The sequence below is a fragment of the Equus caballus genome, chromosome 4 (genome assembly GCF_041296265.1).
Source record: "Equus caballus isolate H_3958 breed thoroughbred chromosome 4, TB-T2T, whole genome shotgun sequence".
NCBI lineage: Eukaryota > Metazoa > Chordata > Mammalia > Perissodactyla > Equidae > Equus > Equus caballus.
This window is the reverse complement of record NC_091687.1, coordinates 34,649,933-34,668,312: the sequence shown is the minus strand read 5'-3', so window position 1 is coordinate 34,668,312 and position 18,380 is coordinate 34,649,933. Positions and strand designations below refer to the sequence as shown.

The 18,380-nt window shown below is 36.2% G+C and overlaps 1 pseudogene; it reads left to right on the top strand.

Moving 5' to 3' along the window:
- The window catches only part of LOC100630535 (gametocyte-specific factor 1 pseudogene), a 196,531-nt pseudogene extending 188,085 nt beyond the window's left edge, over nucleotides 1-8,446 (top strand).
- Nucleotides 8,447-18,380: the final 9,934 nt, after the last annotated feature.

Genomic DNA, 18,380 nt, shown 5'->3' with positions numbered 1-18,380 from the left:
TACTACCTGTACTTTCTTATTGTTTCTATTTACCTAGTATACCTTTGGCCATCCCTTAAAAATTTGCCTCTGTAAATCACTGTTTTAAGTCTGCCTTTTGAATATAACATAACTGGGTCTTGTTTTGTGAACAAATTGAATATCCTTTTTCCTCTTACTAGGTGAACTAAGCCTATTCACATTTATTGTTATACCAAATTATGTTTTGTTCTCATTTCTATCATAATATCTTACAATTATATGCTTTATGTTGTAATTTTATGCTTCTTTCTATATAGGATGTGATCTTATTTTCTTTAACTGAAAAATGTATTTTGGAAGGTTTGTATTTTTATTTTAGCTATTATCTTTGTACTCAGACCTTAGTTCCCAGTTTTCATACTTAAACTTTTATTACCTGGTTTGTCAGTTTTTCATGGTATCCTTTACTCCCTATCTACTGTCTATGGAAGTATCAATTAGTACGTCTTAAACTAATACAATGTTATATGTCATTTTAAAGAAAAGAATCAATATGCACATTCAAATACCCTCTTTATATCTCCATTTCCTTCCATTAAAAACATTGTACTTTGTTATCACATATGGAATTTCTACATTAGTAGTCCACCTCATCCACACTTTTGTTTTAGCATTAAATTTAAATTGTGTATTTTATTATTTATTTATTTAATTATTTTTTATTCCAGTAACGTTGGATTATAAAATTATATAGCTTTCAGATGTTCATCATAATATATTTCAAATTCTGTGTAGATTACATCATGTTCATCACCCAAAAACTATTTATAGTCCATCACCACACATGTGTGCCTAATCACCCCTTTTGCTCTCCCCCGTCCCTGCTTTCCCTATGGTAAACACCAATCCAATCTCTGTTGCTATGTGTTTGTTTGTCGTTGTTTTTATCTTCTACTTATGAGTGTCTGACTTTCTCCCTCTGACTTATTTCACTTAGCATAATACCCTCAAGGTCCATCCATGTTGTCACAAATGGCCGGATTTCATCATTTCTTATGGCTGAGTAGTATTCCATTATGTATATATACCACATCTTCTTTATCGGTTCGTCCCTTGATGGTCACCTAGGTTGCTTCCAAGTCTTGGCTATTGTGAATAATGCTGCAATGAACATAGGGGTGCAGGTATCTTTATGCATTTTATTTTCAAGTTCACTGGATAAATACCCAGCAGTGGAATAGCTGGATCATATGTGCACTCTTTGACATTGCTCTTAGAAGCATATTTTCAAGTACCATGTCTGCCCGGGCAAGGGAAACAAAAGAAAAAATGAACAAATGGCACTACATCAAACTAAAAAGCTTCTGCACAGCAAAGGAAACCATCAACAAAATGAAAAGACAATCTAACAATTAGGAGAAGATATTTGCAAACCATATATCAGATAAGGGGTTAATATCCAAAATATACAAAGAAGTCATACAGCTCAACAACAAAAACAACAACAATCCAATTATAATATGGGCAAAAGATCTGAACAGAGATTTGTCCAAAGAAGATATATGGATGGCCAACAGGCATATGAAAACATGTTCAACATCATTAGCGATCAGGGAAATGCAAATCAAAACTACAATGAAATATCACCTCACTCTGGTCAGAATGGCTATAATTAACAAGACAGGAAACAACAAGTGTTGGAGATGATGTGGGGAGAAGGGAACCCTTGTACACTGCTGGTGGGAGTGCAAACTGGTGCAGCCACTATGGAAAGCAGTTGGGGTATCCTCAGAAAATTAAGAATAGATCTACCATATGATAAATTATGTATTTTAAACTGCTCAGTATCAGTCTTTTTTTCTGAATTTTCCACAGGAATTTCTTGTTTTAATGGAGCTCATTCTAGTTTCCCTACGAAGGTCTCATTAATAGAGAATTCCCTAAATTCTCATGTGTTTAAAATATTTTCTCTAACCTTTATATTTAAGGAATGCTTAACTAGTCATAAAATCCTTTGTTCACACTGTCTTTTACTGATTTTTTGCATATCCTACTCCATTATGGTCTTGTTCTGAGTGCTGCTTTTAAAAAATTGAATGCCAGTCTAATTCTTTTTGCCTTGTAACTTATTTGTACATTTTGGTTAAAGAACTTCAATATTTTTAATGTCTATTATTCAAAGTTTAGTAGTTTTACTAGGATACTTCTAAGAGCTAATTATTCTGAGTTGATTTTCTCTTGTTTGCCCTTTCAATTTGTAGATTCAGGTCTTCATCTATTTTTAGAAAGATATCTGGGATTATAGTTTAAAATATTGTTTATATTCCATTATTTTTTCCCCAAGGGGTACCTCTCCTTTCCTTTTTCATTTTTTTCTCAGATGCTGTGTGTTTCAAAGACAGCCACATCTCATAGTGAGAAGTACGTTTTTTTCTGTGAAATCATGCTGTGATAATTCAGGACACTTTAAAAAGTATTTTTACAATTATAGTTGTACTCTTAAGGGCAGTAGTTTTAGAATAACTTCAAGTCCGTTGCTTGCTCCTCTCTTCTCTCTTTCCAGCACCCCTCTCTTGCTCTCCCTTCCCTTCCTCCTCCCTCCTTCTTCTCTTTCTTGCTGCATGCTCTTTTCAAGCAAGGCTTGCAGCAGGGCAGGAGCAAGATACAGTGTGCACTGGGATCTGGGGACTTCCCTTCTTTTTTGCTCACCTTTTATTTTAATTTTAATGTTTGAGCAGTCTCGATTTTCAACTTATGCTGAAAGTATGTGAAAGTATTGGTGCATCTTTCGTCTTTTCTTTGTCTTGTTCTATTTTGTTTTAGGAGGAAATATTGGGAGGTGGGGACCTAGGTAGCTGCCACTGGCTTATCTACTTGGAAGTGTCTTAATATATTTTGTGATACAAAAGCAAATCTATACACAGTTTCTTTTTCTCTCTTTTGTACAAAGATTAAATCACTTTATGCATTCTATTACTTCTTTTTTGAAATTATACATTTATCTTGAAAAGTATTTCCACAGCAGCGTAGACATATTGTTTATCACATATGCAAGCTAATGTATATGTTGCTAAAATTTTTCACATGCTGCTAAATTAAACAGTTAAGAGAAAAAAAAATAGGATTAAGAACAGTACACTCATTGTCAATGGAATTTATAGCCAGAATACTAGCTACAACAATTCCTAAGGAAAAATACTAGTACAGTTAAAGACATGGCAGATCATCAAGCAATGGAGCACTATAACAAATATATGCTCTTACCTAAAACAAAAAAATTGTAAAGATAGCTCAGTAGAAAGGGATGTATGGAAGAGTTTGAGCTGCTGAGCTGTGGGAAGATTAGAGAAGACAACACCCCATAGCACTTCCATGTTAAAGCTTGTGGCAAAAAGGAAGAATGTAGACTGAATTTACAACATGTATGTACAGTACTTCTGTGGCTCATTGCTTTCAGCTGACACAGTACATTGCATTCAACTGCTGGTCCTTGGCACAAAATATTATAATGCTGGGACAATTCTCATATAAATCAACACACAGTCCATCTTATAGTGATATCATTCTTCTATTTACCAATCATATATGACCTTATTTCTATTTCATAAAGAGACTGCATTCAGTTGTGCCTCTCTCTCTCTCACACACACACACACACAGACACTTAAACCTTAAATAGAACTTTGAAAAACTACCCTGTGTCAGGTATCCTCACCCTCGCTTGTAAAAGTGCCTGATGTCACAAATTCCAAAGGTTCTTACTTCATTGAAATAGTTGTTTCTTAGATTTCCTCATTTCTGACCCTGGATTCAGTTTTCTGGTTGCATTAACATGCTTTCCGTCTTCTTAAAGTGAATGGTTATTTATCATCTCCCCAATTTTCTTTGATTGTCGTAGGTTTATACCTTTTGTTTGAAGCCTACCAATGACATTTTAATTTATAAAACCCCTCTATTGATTATATAAAACCCCTTAAATATTAAGTGTGTAATTATTTTTATGATTAACAAAACTATCAATAGAAAGAAAAAAATTTATCTTCCCTATAAGGCTATTAGATTATATATTCTCCTAAAAAGAAACAATTTTCAACTGCCAAAACAGAAATTGCAATGTAACATTTTGGTTAACAATGTGAGATTTTTAGTGGAACCACCTAGATTTCAATTTCAGCTTTGGCCTTTACCAGCTATGTAACTTTCAACAGGTAGCTTACCCTTTCTGATCATTAGTACATGTACATCACATAGGCTATTGGGTAAATTAAATATGAGTAGAGATGTGACAGGACTTCATATTTGCTACATTTATAAGTGCACTACAGAGATGATACATTCAATGTCTTAGTGAGTCATTTACTCCTTTTGTCTAATGTTATAGGGTGGGTGTTAGGGTGACTAGACAGTTGACTAAAAAATAACCCTGATGAGATAAATGGGATGGAGTTGATCCTACCATAGGTCATTGCTGGAGAACATACTCATTTTTGGTTTTTGCTGTGAAGCTCTAGCCTTGGAGGAAAGGTAAGCACGCTTACCATCTTGCAGAGTCAATTGTAGCTGTCTTAGGTGGTGATGAATGCATTCTATCATGTAGTAAAAAAGCTGAGTGTGAATAAAACTAATGAAAGTGGCATCACAACTTTATGGAAGAATTTTACAAACATTACCTATGTGCTTCTGAATATACTATATAACCTAGAATTCTTTAATAATGTTAGCCAACCACTAACCTAACATCATATTTAGGAAATTGAGGACAGCTCTGAGAGGTAAAGGATTTCTTGAGTAAGCAACATTGTCTGTCACTTCATAGGATTGCTTTTCTCTTGAGACTAATATTGAGATTATTGATTTTGTTTAGTCAGCCTCGTGGTTCAAGGTTTCTTCTTATCAGCACACTTTCATATGATTCTTTAACACAGGACTAAGGATTACAGAGTACTGCCTAATTTATTTTTTTAAAAAGATATTTCAATGAGATGCTGACTTTAGTTCTTTTGAGGGAAAGATTGAAATTTCCTACAACTTCATCGTCAGCAGTAATAGCCAAACTTGAAAACCTTGAGCATCATGTCTTAAACTGCTTTCACATCATTATCCATTTGTCCCAAAGGGTCTTGATTTTTAGTATTGATTTTTCTAGTAAACGATTTCTCTTCACATTAATATTTCCACAAAAATGTTCTATACATCATAAGTGATAAGACTCCTACTTCATAATGCTAAGGGTAAACTTGCAAGCCTGATTCTATTTATATTCATAAAATTCTTTTCAGAATGGCTGGACTACCTAGTTATTTTTGTGTGTGTGCTCATGAGACCTCAATATACACGTTCAATGATGTGCTTGTAGTAATGCTAAGAAAAATTGCTAAAATTAGGGGTTTTATTAACACCTGGTATTTCAGATTGATTAAAAATATGTATATTTTAATACAGTTTAGTCAAATTATATTATTTCCCAGTATAATATATAAATATTATACTGGCTTTCCTGTAAATATATGTCTTCCTAAAAATATAAAAGTTAGACATGTTTAATTCTATATAAATCTTACGTCTCATATCTTGTAGGTAGGTTAGATACATTTGAGATACGGAATGCAAATATAGATAAGCCATTTGTATTCACTTTTATTCATTCAGCATATATTTTCTAAGTGTATCCTCTATACCAGTCATGCTTCTAGGCCCTGTGGATGCAGCACAGGAAAATAAATTAAGAAATTTGTAACAAACATGGAGCTTGCATTTTAGGGGTAGTGGGAGAGAGACAACAAGTTACACACTCACACACACACACACACATGCTATAATTAAGAAAACTGGAATAGACAAGAAACGTGTAAGTAAAAGACAGGTGACTAAACAAAATGTTCCTCAAAAAGAACAATTGAAAGTCAACGTTGGAAGTCTTAAGCATAAGTGTTCACGCATGAACTAACATTAGAGAAATCTGTGTATAAGCTCCATCTTTTTAAAGTGGTTTTCTTTATTTTTTACTAATAATTTCACAGTGACTTAAAGTTAACATAGAGTTCTGATGTAAAAAAGATACTCCAGTTGTCTTAATCGATAAAAATGTATAATAGTAGATCCCCTGTTGAATTTCAACGTCCTACATTTCAAATATTTAATTAGAAGAATGTTCAATGATTTTAAGAAAGTTAAAAAGTATATACATGTACACACAAGTAAGCGTAGGTGTATGTGTGCATGTGTGTGTGTGCGTAAGGGTTATATGGAAAACAAGGAACATCCTCGAATGTATTCACCTTGTTTCTCAAAACAGCTTGGGTATAAATTGTGTCTCCTGATGAACACATTTCTGTGCGATCCTTTTTTCTTATCAATATAACAACATTTGTTCTGTCACCATGACCTCGGCGTATCTACCAGATACTAATATTCTTTACAAAATGTATCTATTCACCCAAATATCAAGCACCTGCTAAATAAAACTAGATTAAAAAATTAGTTAATTCATGCTAATTTTCATTATTAATAAGTTACTAGGTTTGACGATCCTGGTAACAGAGTAAATCAATTCTATTTTAACAAGAGTTTTGGAAAAGGTAACAATTTAACCCAAATGAAAAATATTTAAATGCTGAAATATCAGATATGTGATATGTCAATAAACAAGTATTTTGTACAGATGAGATTTTTCCTTGTTTACCTCCTGGTAAGGTTAATCATGATAACCAAATACAATGTTTAATAGCAGATATCTTTGTATGTTTTATTTCAAGAGTATACACCACACACACAAAACACACACGAAATAATGGCAATAAATATGTAAGAAAAAGTTTTAGATTTTCCTAACCTAAGATTTACCTGCTTGCCTTTTGAGAGATAGAGACTGCCTCAGAGAAGATACCGGCTTTAAGAGTCAGGGCAAGTGCTGTTGAGTTCAACCAGATTTGCTTTTAAAACAAAGTCTAAGTACCTCTATATACCAATAATAATAATTTCCAGTAAACAGCAACTGTCGTATATTTTGTAAATGTCAAGATTATTTGGCCCAGGTAGACAACAGCATGAGACTATAGGAACATTTCTACCAAAAATACAATGCTTCAAAGACAGATAGAAAATATGTAAGAGAATTGCTCTGGATAATATCTTATAAAAAAACAAAATGAAAGTCATTCCTCTGGTACAGGCATTATTTCATTAATTTAGATAAAAGAATCTCTGCCCTGCTGTACCTTTTTGTAAACAAAATTTTGGCTTGCACATATACTCAGAAAATAGCCCTAAAAGTCATTCTTTGCTGACAAAGGGACGCTACATGGTACTATCTACTACTAGATTGGCATTTGATACCAGTAACTACCTCTTTCTCCATGACGTCTCTGAGTACCGAGGGGACTTGTTTTACATCTTTGTGTTTTATAGATACAGGTGAAGTCCTTTTTTCCCCAAGTCAAATATAAACAGTCTTGAATTGGTGTTTACAATTCTCATGCAAGGATTTTATACTTCTACTCCAATATATTTATCCATAAAAAATATATGTATTGTCATGTGTATTCTAAAAATTTGTATTAATGAAACGATACTTTTCTAACTTGATCTTTTTAATGTTCTACTGTAGAAATGTTGACATGCTGACACGTGTAGATGTTGATTATATTCTACTGTATGAATTAATTTTATTTAGCCACGGATGATTAAACAATTCCATTTTTAGATAAACTACATATATAAGCATTCCAGGACTGAGCCCCCAGCCCCATGCCAGAGCCAAGACCTCCGTCACACGAAGTCGGGCCTGGGACCCCACTCCCTAACGACAGGAGGCGGCAGTGAGCATTGCTAGAGCCAAGCTGCGGGGAGAGCAGGTCTCCGCTGAGCCCTTGGATTTGGCCCCTTCATTTCCAACATAGAGAATATGTACATTGATTCTCTGAATCCTGAAAATCTATTACAACGGCCCTATGATAAAAACCGCTAGATCAGGGCCTGCAGGTTTCCTTATCATCTTGTTAAGTGCAGAAAGAATCATCCTGATGTCGCAAACAAATTCATTACTTGGTCCTTTCAGTGCTTGCCACCAAGTTCCTCGGGCTGAAATCAGTCATCGTATCTCAAGCTGTGAGGACAAAAGTTGTATTGAGCAAGATGTTGTCAAGCAAACCAGGAACCTTGGACAAGAGACTGGCTGAGAGCACATACCAGTGGCCTCCTTGTGATGAAGACTGGGATGAAGATTTGCGGGAACAGACCACCACCCCATTTGTCTGGGGCACAACCAACGACTTGGCAACAACAGCCCTGTAAGCAACGTATTGTGGAACATAAGAGTAACGTGGCTTCAGGCATGCACATTCCCAAGTCTCTGCAGAATGTTCTGCCATGGAAAAATCAGTGGAAATACACAGTAACTGAACATCTCTCTCACCAAATGCCACAGGCTAGAAGACTTGCTTCTTCCTGCTACCACTTTTCTCCTAATGTAGTTGTAGAAAGATAAAATGCCTGTGACTTTAAAACTAAATACCTTTTTTTCTACCCACTTTGAGTCCTCCCTCATTTAATGCAAGAAAGAATCTTCATACTCAGAAGAACTCTTTCAAATAAACCATTGATGTAGATTTAAAAAAAAAAAAGAGTTCCAGTACTTCATGCAATTCATCTTATCACATTATTTCTCAAGGTGAAGTAAGAGAGAAAAGAGGTGAAATGATTACCACTTCTTTTTACTGTCTGATTTACTCTTAAATAGAAAACACTTTTTTACTAGCATCCGTATGGCTATTTTTATGTAAGGATAGTTACTATATGAATCCTATGACTATTAGTTGTAGATAGGTAAATCAAGGATTTAATATCTCTCCTGGCCTCAGATTACAATATAGTTTGTAGCACACCTGTCAGAAATGCACACTGCATTGCATCATAGTACTGTAATTCAGATCCAATCGGTCACTGTGCTGTCATCGAAGTTTTAGGTCTTTGGATCTGGAGCTCAAGAATCGTTCTTTAGCATACAGAATATTTAGTGTAACGTATTTTATGACTGCTGCACAGATCATTTCGCTAGCAGAGTGTTAAAAGAGCTCTGTACCTGACACAGCTACATAAGCCAGTTTTTTATGGAGAATCTTACAAAGATCCTTTTTTTCAACATATAATCATTATTTTAAAATGAATTAAATTTTAACGTATTTTTAAATAAGGCATTTTATCATATTCTTACACCATTCTGTGAGATATGCAAGATAAGTATTGTTATCTAAGAAAATGAATTTGTCTTATGATACCAGATGTGTTAAATAGAAAATAAAGTATTTTTAAAGGAAATAAACTATTTAATATATAACTCAGGATTGCCTGAATACCTTCATATTCATGCTTTCATTTAGAAAAACATCAAGTTTGATCTTAATGAAACATCACAGGTTGTTGCAAAGCTTGTACAAGATGACCAGAAGATGAATGAGCCCATTCAATGGTATCTGCTTAGCTGTTCAAATTCTTTGGTCCTGCCTCTACCACAGTCCACAGACAGATGGCCCCCCACTGAAATGCAGCCTGGGCCTTGAGAATCTGAAAAATTGTGCTTACTAAGAAATGATTGAGAAATATATTCAAACCATATTAAATATGCATTTTAATGGCTATACAATATCTCATTTTAAATACACATTCACATTTATAATAAAATATAATAAAAATGCCTGGGAAGATATATATCAAGAATTAGCATTGATTATTGCTGCAGTGTGACTACAGATGCCATTTATTCTTCTTTGTGTTTTTATCTATATCTGATAGTCTTATCAACAATGGCTATGTATTTGTTTACTCTTCCACAAATGTTTAGGGAACATCTACTATATAAGAGTCACTGCTTTAGGTTCTGAACAGTGAACAAAACAACGTCTTCATCATAAAGCTTATGAAATTAGAATAATTTCTATTAGAAAATGAAATAGTTTATCTTTCTACAACTACATTAGGAGAAAAATGAAGAACCCAGTGGTAGCAGAAAGAAGCAAGTCTTCTAGCCTCTGGCATTTGGTGAGAGAGATATTCAGTTACTGTGTATTTCCACTGATTTTTCCATGGCAGAACATTCTGTAGAGACTTGGGAACGTGCATGCCTGAAACCATGTTACTCTTATGTTCCACAACTACGTGACATATAAAACAAAGAGCATGGGTCTACATCCACATGATGTTGGGGCAGAAGTGAGAGTCACTTGCTGCCAAGAGGCAGTATGGGGCCTGATGGAATCTGAAGGTATATGTGGAAGAACAAAGAGAAAGCTAAAAGGCAGTCTGAGCCTTACACAGAGCTTCAGGCAGTGGCCCTTTATCCCACAATCCTGCAGTATTAATTTGGCAGATGAAATGGTCTTGAGATCTCATCAAGATGGTGGCATAAGCAGACTCTGAACTCATTTCCTCCTACGAACACAACCAGGTTACAACTAATTTTGGAAAAATTACCCTGGAGAGAAAACTGAAAACTGGATGACACCTCCCCCCCCCCCAACAACAAGGGACAGTCCTGACTAAGGCAGAAGAGGCAGAAATTCCTGCTGTAGAGGAAAAAACCCACCTTTGGGAGCAGTGGAGCTTCTCAGCTGGTGCGGCGGGAGCCACCCTAAGGTACGCAGCCCTCCCTGGAGGAGTGAGGACCAGAGTGGGGGCCAATACTGCTATAAGCAGCCTTCAGACTCAGCCCAGCTGAGACGGGGGTCTTACTGTCTGTCTTTGCTGGCTATTAACTGCAGCAGGGACACCCACAGAAAAGCTATTGGCCAAAAGCCAAAAAGACCTGGGACCTAAAGGGCCCATGTACAAACTCACTCATTGCAGCAACCTAAAATAACCAGAGAGGAGGCTGACAGTCCTTTGGTGAAATGAGACTCACCTGGTGGGTTCTGGGGACATCTTGGTGAGAGGAGGGACCTCTTCGGAGACTGAGACATTCGTAGGGGTCATTGTTCTGAGCTGTTCCAGGCGTGCTGACACAGACCCCGGTGGGCACCATTGAGGTTAACCCCTTGGCCTGTTAGCCCAGGGGTCTGCCATGCCCACTAGAGCAAAGATTTAACCCAGTTCAGCCAGGACAGGCAACCCACACTAGGGACTGGCCCCACCTAACTGCAAGTCCTCAGGCTACATTTCAGCCTGCATTGACTGGGTGCCTTGATCCTCTACAGGAAGGCAAGTGTCTGCCTCTGTGGGGCAGGGCCTGTGTGAGGACCAGGTGAACTGTGGGGGGCATTGGTGGAGAGGTGGGGGCCTCTGCAGTGCAGTGTCAGGGTGCACTCCAGGGGGTTGAGAAGTATGCACAGACCAGGACTGTGTTGATGATGTGTGGGGTCCTGTGGGGGCTAAGGCTTATCAGCAGCAGAAGACCTGTGCTTCACAAATAGCCATAAAAAGGATCAACACTGCCTTCCAAAGCCTGAAACAAGTGAGTGCTCCAGTGCCTAGGGCCAGCCCCACTCAGCTGTACTCCTAAGAGAACTGCCAACAGCCTTGTAGGCCAGTGGCCTATCACAACTGTAAGCCCCTGAGCCTAGCAACCAGCTACACTGTGTAGCAACCCAATTAAGAGGAAAATTGCAATAGAGGTGTGCTGATAGACTTTGTAGCCAACAGTGCTGAAGCTCCCCAAACCACATTTACAAACAGTTGGACAGGGAAGAAAAGACTAGACTCACTGGGTTCCTGCAGTGGGAGCAACCCTGCCACAGCAGAAGGACACAAGTAGCCCACAAAGAAGTCACTCCTGGATCTTCTGGACTGGTGATGAGAGGGAAGCACACTGCTGGGCCTCATAAGGCATTTCATACATAAGGCCACTTCTCCAAGATCAGGAGACATAGCTGACCCATCTAATACATAGAAATAAGCACAGAGAAAGAGGCATAATGAGGAGACAAAGGAATATTTTCCAAGCAAGGGAACAGGATGAAACCCCTGGAAAAGGACTAAAAGAAACAGAAACAAGCAACCTACTCAACAAAGAGTTCAAACAAAATACCGTGAGGATGTTCACAGATCTTGGGAGAAGAATGGATGAATACAGTGAGCACATCAGCAAAGAACTGGAAGATATAAAAAAAAAATCAGAAATGAAGAATACAATAATGGAAATGAAAAATTCACTAGAGGGACTCAATAGCAGAGTAGAGGATGCAGAAGAACAGATCAGCGAGCTACATGAAAGACTAGAGGAAAACACCCAAGCAGAAAAGAAAAAAGAAAAAAGAATTAGACAGAATAAGAACAGTCTAAGGGAACTCTCAGACAATATCAATCATGCTAACATTCAGATTATAGGTGTCCCAGAAGGAGAAGAGAGAGACAAAGGGGAACAAAATTTATTAGAAAAAGTAATACATGAAAACTTCCCTAATCTGACGAAGGAAACAGACATCCAAGTTCAGGAAGCACAGAGAGCTCCAAACAAGATAAGCCAAAGAGGCCCACACCAAGACATATTATAATTAAAATGTCCAAAATTAAAGACAAAGAGAGAATCCTAAAAGCAGCAAGAGAAAGGCCACAAGTGAAATATAAAGGGAAACCCATCAGGCTATCAGTGTACTTCTCAGCTGAAACCCCACAGGCGAGAAGAGAATGGCACAACGTATTTTAAAGTGCTAAAAGGAAAAAACCTACAGCCAAGAATACTCTATCCATCAAGGTTGTCATTCAGATTGGAAGGAGAGATAAACAGCTTCCCAGACGAGCAAAAATTAAAGGAGTTTATCACCAAGAAACCAGTTCTAGAACAAATGCTGAAGGGACTTATTTAAGTGGGAAAGCAATGACCACAAATAAAGATAAAAAAAATTATTATCAACAAGACAAAACAATAACAAAAAAAGGCAATAAAAATCACTAGTAAAGGTAAAAATATAGTAAAGGTATCAGATTAACTACCTGTGAAGATGATATGAAGGTTAAAAGAAAAATGTACTAAAATCACCTATTTCAATGATAAGAGGGTAATGGATGAACGCACACTAAACAAGAGACTAGATATAATTTGAAAAACATAAAATGTGGGAGGAGGGGAATGAAAAAGTAGAGCCTTTAGAAAGAGGTCAAGCTAAAGAGTCTATCAACTTGACATAGACTGTTATATACATAGAATATTAAATAAGATCCTCATGGTAATCACAAATCAGAAACTTATAATAAGCAAGCAAGAAAGTAAGACAAAAAATCAAACATATTACTAAAGAAAGCCATCAAACCACAAGGGAAGAGAGCAAGAGAAAAAGACAGGAACAGAGAAGAACTATTAAAACACCCAGAAAAAGAAAAGGAACAAATGGCAATAAATACATATTTATCAATAGCTACTTTAAATGTCAATGGAATAAATGCTCAAATCAAATGCCATAGGGTGGCCACTTGGATAAAAAAACAAGACCCATGTATATTCTGCAAACAAGAGACACACTTCAGACCTAAAGACACCCACAAACTGAAAGTGAAAGGATGGAAAAAGATATTCCATGCCAATGGCAAAGAAAAGAAAGCAGAGGTAGCAATACTTATATCAGACAAAAAAGACTTTAAAACAAAAACTGTAACAGGAGACAAAGATGGGCACTACATAATGATAAAGGGAACAATCCAACAAGAAAATATAACACTTGTAAATATCTACATACCCAACATAGGAGCACCTAAATATATAAAGCAATTATTAACAGACATAAAAGGAGAAATAGACAGTAACACAATCATAGTAGAGGACTTGAACACTCCACTTACACCATGGATAGATCATCCACACAGAATATTCATAAGGAAACACTGGCCTTGAAGGACACATTAGAACAGATGGACTTAGTAGATATATACAGAACATTACATCCAAAAACCACAGATTACACATTCTTTTCAAATGAACAGGGAACAGTCTACATGACTGATCACATATTATGCCACCAAAAAAGTCTCAATAAATTTAAGAAGATTGAAATGATACCATGCATCATTTCTGACCACAAAGGAATGAAACTAGAAATCAACTACAGGAAGAAAACCAGAAAAGCCACAAAAATGTGGAGATTAAACAAAATGCTACTGAACAACGATTGGGTCAATGAAGAAATCAAAGGAGAAATCAAAAAATTTCTGGAGACAAATGAAAATGAAAATACGACTTGCCAAAATCTATGGGATATAGCAAAAGCCGTTCTAAGAGGGAAGTTCATAGCAATTCAGGCCTACCTCAACAAACAAGGAAAATCCCAAATAGACAGTCTAAAAGCGCATCTAAAGGTACTGGAAAAAGAACAACAAACAAAGCCCAAAATCAGCAGAAGGAAGGAAATAATACAAATCAGAGCAGAGATAAACGATTTAGAGACTAAAAAATAATAGAAAAAATTAATGAAACCAAGAGCTGGCTCTTTGAAAAGATAAACAAAATTGAAAACCACTCAGCTACACTCACCAAGAAAAAAAGAGAGAAGGCTCAACTAAATAAAATCAGAAATGAAAGATGAGAGATTACAACGGACACCTCAGAAATACAAAAGATAAGAGAATACTATGAAAAGTTATATGGCAACAAATTGGATAATCTAGAAGAAATAGATAAATTCTTAGAAACATACAACCTTCCAAAACTGGACCAAGAAAAGTAGAAAATTTGAATAGACCAATCACCAGAAAGAAGATCAAAACAGCAATCAAAAACCTTCCAGAAAATAAAAGTCCAGGACCAGATGGCTTCTCTGGTGAATTCTACCAAACATTCAAAGAAGACTTAATACCTATCCTTCTCAAACTCTTCCAAAAAATGGAAGAGGAGGGGAGACTTCCTAATTCATTCTATGAAGCCAACATTATCCTGATACCCAACCCAGACAAGGACAACACAAAACAAGAAAATTACAGGCCAATATCACTGATGAACATCGATGCAAACATCCTCAACAAAATACTAGCAAGTCGAATACAACAATACATTAAAAAGATCATACATCATGATCAAATGGGTTTCCTTCCAGGGATGCAGGGATGGTTCAACATCTGCAAATCTATCAGCATGATACACCACATTAACAAAATGAAGAATAAATATCACACGATCATTTTCATAGGTCAGAGAAAGCATTTGACAAGACAGCACACATTTATCATAAAAACTCTAAATAAAATGAGTATAGAAGGAAAATACCTCAACATAATAAAGACCATATATGACAAACCCACAGCAAATATTATTCTCAATGGAGAAAAACTGAAAGCTATCCCTCTAAGAACAGGAACCAGACAAGGATGCCCAGTGTCACCACTCTTATTTAACATAGTATTGGAAGTCCTGGCCAGAGCAATCATGCAAAAAAAAGAAATAAAAGGGATCCACATTGGAAAAGAGGATGTGAAACTGTCAGTCTTTGCAGACGACATGAGTTTATATATAGAAAACCTTAAAGAATTCACTAAAAAACTTTTATAAACAATAAAGGAATATAGTCAAGTCACAGGATACAAAATCAACATACAAAAATCGGTTGCATTTCTATACACTAACAACGAAGCAGCAGAAAGAGAAATTAAGAATACAATCACATTTACAATTGCCAAAAAAGAATAAAATACTTAGGAATAAACTTAACCAAAGAGGTGAAAGATCTGTACACCAAAAACTATAAAACATTGTTGAAAGAAATCAAAGAAGACACAAAGAAATGGAAAGATATTCCCTGCTCTTGGATTGGAAGAATTAACATCATTGAAATGTCCATACTTCCTAAAGCAATCTATAGATTCAATGCAATCCCTATCAAATTTCCAACAACAATTTTCACAGAAATAGAACAAAGAATCCTAAAATTTATATGGAACAAGAAAAGGCCCCGAATAGCCAAAGGATTCCTGAGAAAAAAGAACAAAGCTAGAGGTATCACACTCCCTGATTTCAAAATATACTACAAAGCTATAGTAACCAAAATAGCATGGTACTGACACAAAAACAGCCACACAGATGAATGGAACAGAATCGAGAGCCCAGAAATAAACCCACATGTTCATGTGATCTCATATATAGAAAACCCCAAAGAATCCATTGGAAAACTGTAAGAAGTAATCAACAACTACAGCAAAGTTGCAGGGTATAAAATCAGTTTGCATAAATCAGTAGCATTTCTATACTCCAGTAATGAACCAACAGAAAAAGAACTCAAGAATACAATACCATTCACAATCGCAACAAAAAGAATAAAATACCTTGGGGTAAATTTAACTAAGGAAGTGAAGGACCTATATAATGAAAATTACAAGGCCTTTCTGAGAGAATTGGATGACAACATAAGGAGATGGAAAGACATTCCATGTACATGGATTGGAAGAATAAACATAGTTAAAATGTCCGTTCTACCTAAAGCAATCTACAGATTCAATGCCATGCCAATCAGAATCCCAATGACATTCTTTACAGAATTAGAACAAAGAATCTTAAAATTCATATGGGGCAACAAAAGACCCCGAATTTCTAAAGCAATCCTGAGAAAAAAGAACAAAATGGGAGGCATCACAATCTCTGACTTCAAAACATACTACAAAGCTACAGTAATCAAAACAGCATGGTACTGGTACAAAAACAGGTGCACAGATCAATGGAACAGAATTGAAAGCCCAGAAATAAAACCACACATCTATGGACAGCTTATCATTGACAAAGGAGCTGAGGGCATACAATGGAGAAAAGAAGGTCTTTTCAACAAATGGTGCTGGGAAAACTGGAAAGCCATATGTAAAAGAATGAAAATTGACCATTCTTTTTCACCATTCACCAAAATAAACTGAAAATGGATTAAAGACCTAAAGGTGAGACCTGAAACCATAAGGCTTCTGGAAGAAAACGTAGGCAGTACACTCTTTGACATCAGTATTAAAAGGATCTTTTCGGACACCATGCCTTCTCAGAGAAGGGAAACAATAGAAAGAATAAAGAAATGGGACTTCATCAGATTAAAGAGCTTCTTCAAGGCAAATGAAAACAGGATTGAAACAGAAAAACAACCCACTAACTGGGAAAAAATATTTTCAAGTCATATATCTGACAAAGGCTTAATATCCATAATATATAAAGAACTCTCACAACTCAACAACAAAACATCAAACAACCCAATCAAAAAATGGGCTGGAGACATGAACAGACATTTCTCCAAAGAAGATATTCTGATGGCCAATAGGCACATGAAAAGATGCTCATCATCGCTGATCATCAGGGAAATGCAAATCAAAACTACACTAAGATATCACCTTACACCCGTTAGAATGACAAAAATATCTAAAACTAATAGCAACAAATGCTGGAGAGGTTGTGGAGAAAAAGGAACCCTCATACACTGCTGGTGGGAATGCAAACTGGTGCAGCCACTATGGAAAACAGTATGGAGATTCCTCAAAAAATTAAAAATAGAACTACCATACAATCCAGCCATCCCACTACTGGGTATTTATCCAAAGAGCTTGAAGTCAGCAATCCCAAAAGTCCTATGCACCCCAATGTTTATTGCAGCACTGTTTACAATAACCAAGATGTGGAAGCAACCTAAGTATCCAGCAACAGACGAATGGATAAAGAAGATCTGGTACATATATACAATGGAATACTACTCAGCTGCAAAACAGAACAAAATCATTCCATTTGCAATAACATGGATGGACCTTGAGGGAATTATGTCAAGTGAAATAAGCCAGCGAGAGAAGGATAATCTGTGTATGACTCCACTCATATGAGGAATTTAAAATTATGGACTAAGAACAGTTTAGTGGATACCAGGGGAAAGGTGGGATGGGGGGTGGGCACAAAGGGTGAAGTGGTGCACCTACAACATGACTGACAAACATTAATGTACAACTGAAATTTCACAAGATTGTAACCTATCAATAATTCAATAAACCAAATAATAATAATAAAAAAAACTCACATGTTTATGGACAGTTAATATTTGACAATGGAGCCAAGAGCATACGATGGAGAAAGGAGAGTCTCTTCAATAAATGGTGTTGGCAAAACTGGACAGCCACATGCAAAAAAATGAAAGTAGACCATTCCCTTACACCATGCACTAAAATCAACTCAAAATGGGTTAAAGACTTGAATGTAAGACCTGAAACCGTGAACCTCCTAGAAGAAAACATAGGCAGTATGCTCTTTGACATCAGTCTTAGAAGCATATTTTCAAGTCCTGTGTCTGACTGGGCAAGGGAAACAAAAGAAAAAACGAACAAATGGGCCAACATCAAACTAACAACCTTCTGCACAGCAAAGGAAACCATCAACAAACTGAAAAACAACCTAACAATTACGAGAAGATATTTTCAAACCATATATCAGATAAGGGGTTAATATCTAAATTATACAAAGAACTCATAGAGCTCAACAAAAAACCAACAACTCAATT